Here is an 8166-nt window from a genome sequence, read left to right as displayed (position 1 = left end):
CTGTCAACAGGAGAGGAAACAGGGAATCTGGAAATCGGGGGGAGGGAGAGGGGACTTGCTAATGCCTGTTTGTTTGCAGTTCCCATCATGGTCACCTAAGTAATGACATTTTGCTTCTCACGGTGGCATTTGGTTCAGCGTCCATGTTCTTACAGGCTCCCCCTCTGATTCTTCTAGCTCTAATCTCCCCAATTTGTTCTCCAGCCCTCAAGATGGGAGCTACTTCCTGCGGTTAAGTTACCTTAGTGGTCCCACTACCTCTTTAGTGAATTTCCTATTTTATTTAAAAAATTTTTAATGTTTATTTTTGAGAGAGAGAGAGAGAGAGAGAGAGAGAGAGAAACAGACTATGAGCAGGGGAGGGTCAGAGAGAGAGAGGGAGACACAGAATCTAAAGGAGGCTCCAGGCTCCGAGCTGTCAACTCAGAGCTCGATGCGGGGGTCGAACCCACAAACTGTGAGATCATGGCCTGAGCCAAAGTCGGATGCTTAACCGACTGAGCCACCCAGGCGCCCCTGAATTTCCTATTTTAGATTCTATTCCTAACGAGACCCAGACGGACACAAAGGTCATAGCGAGGACTCCGATTTTTATTCCGTGTCTAATGGGAAGCCACTAAATGGTTTCAAGCCAAGGATAGATAGATGGGTGAATCTGAATAGTTACTCACTGCAAATAGTTACATAAATTACAATAATCTATTTTGAGGTTTGGAATCTTGGAATAATGTGACATGTTTTTGGACTGTTTGCTTAATGATCCCCACTTTCCTAAGATGGTTACATCATGTGGGTGAAATCACACCAATGCTGATTACTTTCCTTACTCTAGTGTTATTTTTGCTTTCATATTTGCTCCAGGCTTTTGCTATCGTTAAATATTTCACATCAGCATCAGTTCTTGTAAGGTTCTATCAAATGGGGAATGTGCACCCTAAAGTTTCATGGCTGGTGGCCACTGTGATCTACTAACTGCGTCCCATTCTCTGTGAATACATATATAGACACACATATATACATATATTTTCTATTATGTATATGTGTGTGTATATATATATATATATATATATATATATGTATATATATGTAGGGATACATGGATACACACATACAAATATATAAAACTTCCCCTCTCGATATGTATATACACGTAATACATTAATATGTATAATATGTATACAATATATGTACATATTTGGGATGCAAACAAGTGACAGTAAAACAATACTCTTTACCTCATAGGCTTATTGTTAGGCTCAAATGGGAGACTGAATATAAAGCATATGGGGATGTAGGAGTTGGAAATGGTAGCCATTTAGCAGTGACTAAAATAAAGTTACAAAATTGCATCTTAGTGAATTGCTATAATTTGGGTTGTTAACAGTTTCCTCTCCTTCTCCATTCTTTTCTTGGTGTCCTCAGAGGGAAGCCAAAACTTGTCTATTGAGTAGCATTTCAAGAGAGGACTCTGTGGTCAGGCTCCTTGTAATTGAGTATGGACAGAATACGCGAAAATGATGTCTATAGCATAAAATTTGGTATCGGGTGATATAGAACCAATAGCTTCTATGCTTCAGTCTTTTTCCTCATCCTTTAAAATGGGTGTATCTTCCTTCCATCTTAACATCTCTTTTTTTTTTTTTTTTTTTATTTTATTTTTTTTTTTCAACATTTTTTATTTATTTTTGGGACAGAGAGAGACAGAGCATGAACGGGGGAGGGGCAGAGAGAGAGGAAGACACAGAATCGGAAACAGGCTCCAGGCTCCGAGCCATCGGCCCAGAGCCTGACGCGGGGCTCGAACTCACGGACCGCGAGATCGTGACCTGGCTGAAGTCGGACGCTTAACCGACTGCGCCACCCAGGCGCCCCTTAACATCTCTTTTTAAGAAACAGTATTATAAACTAGTTCTTTAGCTGACTAGACTTCCTTAAGGGTTTAACATTATTAGTGTATTGAAAAAGTAAATGGGGAATGTATGTATCGATCAGTAAGGGTGTTTGTTTGAAAAGTCAAGCTTAAAGATGGTTTAACAGCTCAGGTCAAACTGTTTAATTTAGAATGTGATTAAAACCTTTTTTTTTTTTTTTTTTTTTTTTTTTGAGAGGGAGAGAGATAGAGAGATTGGGGAGGGGCAGAGAGAGAGAGGGAGAGAGAAAATCCCAAACAGGCTCCACGCTGTCAGCACAGGGCTCAAGGCAGGGCTCAAACCCACAAACTGTGAGATCATGACCTGAGCCTAAATCAAGAGTCGGACACTTAACCGCCCGAGCCACCCAGGCACCCCTAGAATGTGATTTTTAAATTTCTTTTATGCATGGGCTTTTAGTTTTTGGATAGCTCTTTAATTTGTGAGTTTGAAGGGGGTGAATAAACATCATTTTCTTTCTGAGAGATGTACTTAATAGCTGGATCAGTTTGCTGGGACTGCTGTAACAGAGCACTACGAACTGAGTGGTTTAAACAATAAAACCATCTTGCCTGCACCTGGGTGGTCCGTTGGTTAAGCATCTGACTTCAGCTCAGGTCATGCTGTCGTGGGTTCGAGTCCCGTGTCGGGCTCTGTGTTGACAGCTGGGAGCTTGGAGTCTGCTTCGGATTCTGTGTCTGCCTCTCTCTCTGCCCTTCCCCGCTCTCAAAAATAAATAAACATTAAAAAATTAAAAAAAAAAAAAAAACAGCCTAAAGTATCAGCAGGGCTGGTTCCCTTGGAGGGCTCTGAGGAGGGGTCTGTTCCATGACTGTCCCCTGCTTTCTGGTGGCATGTTGACAATCTTTGGCATTCCTTAGTTTGTAGAAGCATCACCCCGACCTCTGCCTTTCTCTTCATGCAGCCTTCTGCCTGTCTGCATGTGCCTCCAAATTTCCCTTTTATAAGGACACACCCATGTTGGATTAGGGAATCACACTAATGACCTCGTTTGACCTCATTTAATGACCTTGATTTGATTTGTAAAGACCTATCTCCAAGGTCACATTCCGAGGTACTGGGGGTCAGAACTCCAATATCTGAATTCATGGGAGACACAATTCCGTATGGGACAATAGTGTGTCTGAGTTTAATAATTTAGACATCTTATGTTTAATGTGATGTGTCTTATGTCTAATTTAAATGTGATGCTTTTAGGGGAAATTTACAAAAACGAATAGCAGGGCATCCATTATAAAAACATAAAAAAAGTAAAGTATTATTTTAAGTTAATACACACATAGGGTGAAAACTTTAAACAGAAACCCTTCTCCTCCTTAATCTCATTCTCCCAGCTCCAGAACCATTCTATGCATATGCTACTATACTACCTTGGAGAAGGTAAAGACAGGTTATGGCAATGATCCAAACCAATAATGATGGTCAACACTTTGTGTGTGAAGAGTCGTCAGAACATTCTGAAAATCTGTATTAAGAAACAGGTAATAGGGCCGCCTGTGTGGTTCAGTCATTTGGTTGAGCATCCGACTCTTGATTTCAGCTCAGATCACAATCCAGGGTCATGGCATCGAGCCCCACAAGAAACTCAACTCTTGTTACCTGGGCCTTCATTTTTTCTTGTCATTCTTCCATTTCGTTTTCCCTTTCCTAAAGAGATACTCCACAGGGATTAAAAATGTCCATACTTTCTTGGGACAGTTTGAGTCCATATCAGTCTGTACTCCAAAAAGTTGGTTCTCAGGCCAGGGAAGACTTTTGAAAATTAGTTTAAATATATGTTTAAACCTTTCAACTTTTCACTTTAATTAGTGTCTGTATTAATCAAGATTGGTTTTGGATTGCCATTGAAAGAAGCCCAGCTCGACCTGGCTCAAGGAAATGAGGATGTGGATTATCGCTCATAACAGAAAAGTTCGAGGGTAGAAGTAACTTCAGGCAGGACAGGATCCAGGGAGTCAAAGAGTGTCATCTGGATTTAGTGTCTCCTTCTCCCTCCCTGTCCACCTCTTTGCCCTACTGCTGTTAGGTCAGCCTCACAGACTGGTCTCCCATTCTATGTGGCCTCTGCCCCCACTTCCTGATGCTATCTTAGCAATGTCAGTGGCAAGGAACTGTCTTTTTCCAACTACTTTCAGTTCATGTCTTGGTTTTATAATGATTTTTTTTTTTTTTTTAAGTTCTAGGTCCAACATGGGGCTTGAACTCACAACCCTGCGATAAAGAGTTGCATGCTGACCTGAGTCAGCCAGGCGCCTCTTTTTCCTACTACTTTCAACATAAAGTTCTGAAACTGAAACTCGTTGCCTCGGCACTGAATCTATGGGTGTGGCCTGGAAGTGCACCCAACACTTCAATTTGCCAGAACTGAATTACATGCTCAACTCTGGAGTAATGTGTATGGGAGATGATTACTGTTCTCCAAACCACATGGACTTTGAGACAGAGAGATAAAAATTAAAGTGCCACTATCTGAAGAAAGACAGGTGGGGCACCTGCGTGGCTCAGTCGGTTAAGCGTCCGACTTCGGCTCAGATCATGGTCTCGCGGTTCATGAGTTCAAGCCCTGGGTCGGGCTCTGTGCTGACAGCTCGGAGCCCAGAGCCTGCTTTGGATTCGGTGTCTCTCTCTCTCTCTCTCTCTCTCTCTGTTCCTTCCCTGCTCACACATACACTCTCTCTCAAAAATAAAGATTAAAAAAAAAGAGACCGAGATGGATCGGGGGGGGGGGGGGGGGGATCAAAAACAACCTGTTCCAGAGCACAGAAGATTTTTAAGGCAGTGAAAATACTCTGATAACTGTAACGATAGAAAGATGTCATTATGTGTTTGTCCAAACCCGTACAACGTATACCACCAAGAGCAAACTTTAAGGTGAACTACGGACTTTGGGTGATAGTGATGTATCAAGGTGGGGTTAGCACAACTGTAACAAATGTATTGTTCTAGTAGGGGACATTGATTAACTGGGGAGCCTGTGCATGGGTGGGGGTGGGGGTACATGGGAAGTCTCTGTACCTTCCCCTCAAATTTGCTGTGAATATAAAACTGCTAAAAAAAAAAAAAAAAAAAAAAGGCCTTCAAAACACAACCCACCAAAAGCCTCTGTCCACATGATGTCTGCCATTGTGAAAAGTCCAGTAGATGCTTTAGTCACATTCTGATGCTGCATTAGGCTGCTCACCACTCATCCCTTGAAACGCTACTTCCGTGGCATCCATGATATAATCTCTCCCTGGTTCTGCTTTACCTCTCTGCCTGACTTTACTCAGGCTCACTGAGTGCTCACCTCTTAGATACACACCCTGAGGGTTCTGCCTTTGGCCCCCTGCTTTCCTCTCTGCATTCTTTCTAGCACAGTTTTATCCTTTTTCATGTTTTAATCCCCATCTAGATCCTCAAGCTGTAGACTCCCAACTGCTTGCTAGACCTTTCCACTTGGATGTCCCATTGGCCCCTCAAAATTCCTCATGATAGACTTACTTTCATGGCCTCCAATGAACAATACCTCCTACTGTTAATATTTTTTTAAAGATTATTTTAGGGACGCCTGGGTGGCTCAGTCGGTTAAGTGTCTGACTCTTGATTTTGGCTCAGGTCGTGATCTCACAGTTGTGGGATTGAGCCCCGTATTGGGCTCTGCACTGAGCATGGAGCCTGCTTGGAATTCTCTCTCTCTCTCTCTCTCTCTCTCTCTCTGCCTGTCCTCGACTTGCGTGCTGTCTCTCAAAATAAACATTTTTTTAAAAAAAAAAGATTATTGTATTTTCAAGTAATCTCTACACCCAATGTGGGGTTTGAACTCACAACCCAAGATCAAGAGTTGCATGCTCTACCAACTGAGCCAGTCAGCCCTTCCCACCCCTTCGTACCCTTGTGTTGTCTTTCCTTGAATCTTGTGCGGCCTTGTTAATTGACAGAATGTGATGGAAACATCACTTGGTCAGTTGCAAGCCTAAAATTCAAGAGAGGCTGTAAGCTTCTGCTTTTGTGTTTTTGGGAGCCCAGAGCCACCATGTAAGAACCATGAGGCAACTGGAGAGACCACACGGAGAGAGAGAAATACAGCTATTCCAGCATCCTGCCAGCATCTCCAGCTTGCAGCGTGAGAAAAAACCAAAATGGTGGCTAAGTCATTAGGTTTGGGGGTGTTTGTTACATAGTAACAGGTAAGCAAAACTTTCTCCATTATCTAAAGCCAAACTCATTGTCTTCCTCTTCACATGTTGGTCTTCCTGAGGTCATAGTTTCAGCTGTGGCACTATTATCTACCTAGGTTCCGGAGAGAGAAACTGAGGCTTCATTATAGACTCCTCCCTCCTCACAACCCCTATACCACTAGCCACTGTGTGTCGTTGGCTTTATCTCCTAAATATCTCTTGAACCTGGACCTCTTCTTTTGCTCAACAGAATTTTGCTCCATATCACCTTCTGTTCTTATCTTCTCTCGATCTATCTAGTCCTCATATCTGCAGCCCAGTTCTTAGATCCCTCTGCTACACTGCTCCCAGAGTGATATTCTAGAATGTCTAGCCAACCATGGCAGCTCTCTGCATAACAGGCTTCTGAGCTCCCTGTAGCCTACAGAATAAAGTCCAAACTCAGTTACAAAATGCTCTTGGAGAATGACCTTCATCTATTTTTATAATCCTACTGATAATTCCCCGCTACTTGCTATGCCAATCAAGGTTCAGACAGGAGGCCGAAACTACACCGGGTTTTGAATAGAGATCCATTAATGTAAAGAACTGTTAACTGGGTCTAAGCTGGTTAACTAGGTGACCCGAAAGGGTGAAAAGAGAACTTTAAGACATCACCTCTCCAGCTGCAGGAAGCAGCTCCCACCACTTGGGCTACGGGGATGCAGGGAAGGGGTTGGTGGTCATTAAACTTAGAAACACAAAAGAGGGACCCGTGTTGCTCAGACCTAAACTCCAAGGAGGGAGCTCTGCTCAGCTGGTGCCAGCATCTCAGACCTTACAGGGTGGCCCTGTGGAGGGCCCTGCTGGTCCCGCCCCCTGAGAGGAGGGTTTGGTGGGACTATCCCGCAGGCCTGGGGGACACTGAGGAGAGCTGCTGCTACAGGAAGGAGAGGCAGCTGCTAGGGTGAAGAAGTGGTGTTGGGATGACGTCCACAGGAAACTTTCTCCTCCTCCAGCTTTGTCGTCTCCCTCTGGCACTCCCTGTTGCAGAAACAAACACTGAAACAGCTGGCAGAGCAGAAATGTGGTTTTGCGCATCACGATCCAGACTAGAGAAGCCTGGGTTTGGAGCTGAGAGACGTCTGTCTTAATGACCCGTGCGCTCGCCTTGTTACTGTCGCTTCTCCTTGCTTTGCTCCCACCTGTTTCAGGACATTTGCATGTGCTGTTTCCTCTTCTTGAAATGCAGTTCCCTCTTCTCTTTGCCCACTTAATACCTACTTTTCCCACTTCCTCAAGGAGGCAGCTTTTGAGTCCTCTGGTGAGGTCAAATCCCTCTGTAATAGGCTGTTAGCTTCTTTGTAACAATGTCACAATTACAAGTTTACATTTTGTGTAATTTTTGGATTAACACCCACTACAATGTAGGGATATTAAACAATTTGTTAATGATTATTTATTTTTGAGAGAGACAGAGTACCAGCGGGGGAAGAAGAGAGAGAGGGAGACACAGGATCTGAAGCAGTCTCCAGGCCCTGAGCTATCAGCACAGAGCCCAACACAGGGCCCGAACCCACGGACCATGAGATCATGACCCGAGCCAAAGTTGGACACTTAAACGACTGAGCCACCCAGGTGCCCCAACACTGTAAGGACATTAATCTATGGGTAGGAACCATCCCCGTCTCTATTTTCATTTGGTTTTCTTACATTTGTGCCCCTAATTTCTAACAATTACCTGGCCCATAGTAAGGGCTCAATAAATACTTGTTGAATGGAGTGAGAAGTGCAGTTTTAACAGCCATGGAGAAGTCAATACCATGCCTCAACAGGGTTTGGTTTTGTTTCTGAATTAGCTGCTTCCAATAGCATCTCTGTTCTGGGTGGACCCAATAAGTCTTCCTCCTGCTTCCGGTCCTCAGTAGCTTGACTCCCATCCCGATACAACTGCTACTTGCATTGTCATTCTGAGATGCTCTATGTGTACACGCAAGCAAAATATATTATTATACGTACTCATAGATAGAGGTGCTTCATTCTCTTGAACAACTGTTTTTCACTGTAGGAAAGTACCACAGTTCAGTTAACCAGTCCTT

Source organism: Neofelis nebulosa, chromosome 11 (assembly GCF_028018385.1).
Source record: "Neofelis nebulosa isolate mNeoNeb1 chromosome 11, mNeoNeb1.pri, whole genome shotgun sequence".
Lineage (NCBI taxonomy): Eukaryota > Metazoa > Chordata > Mammalia > Carnivora > Felidae > Neofelis > Neofelis nebulosa.
This window is presented reverse-complemented; position numbering follows the sequence as displayed.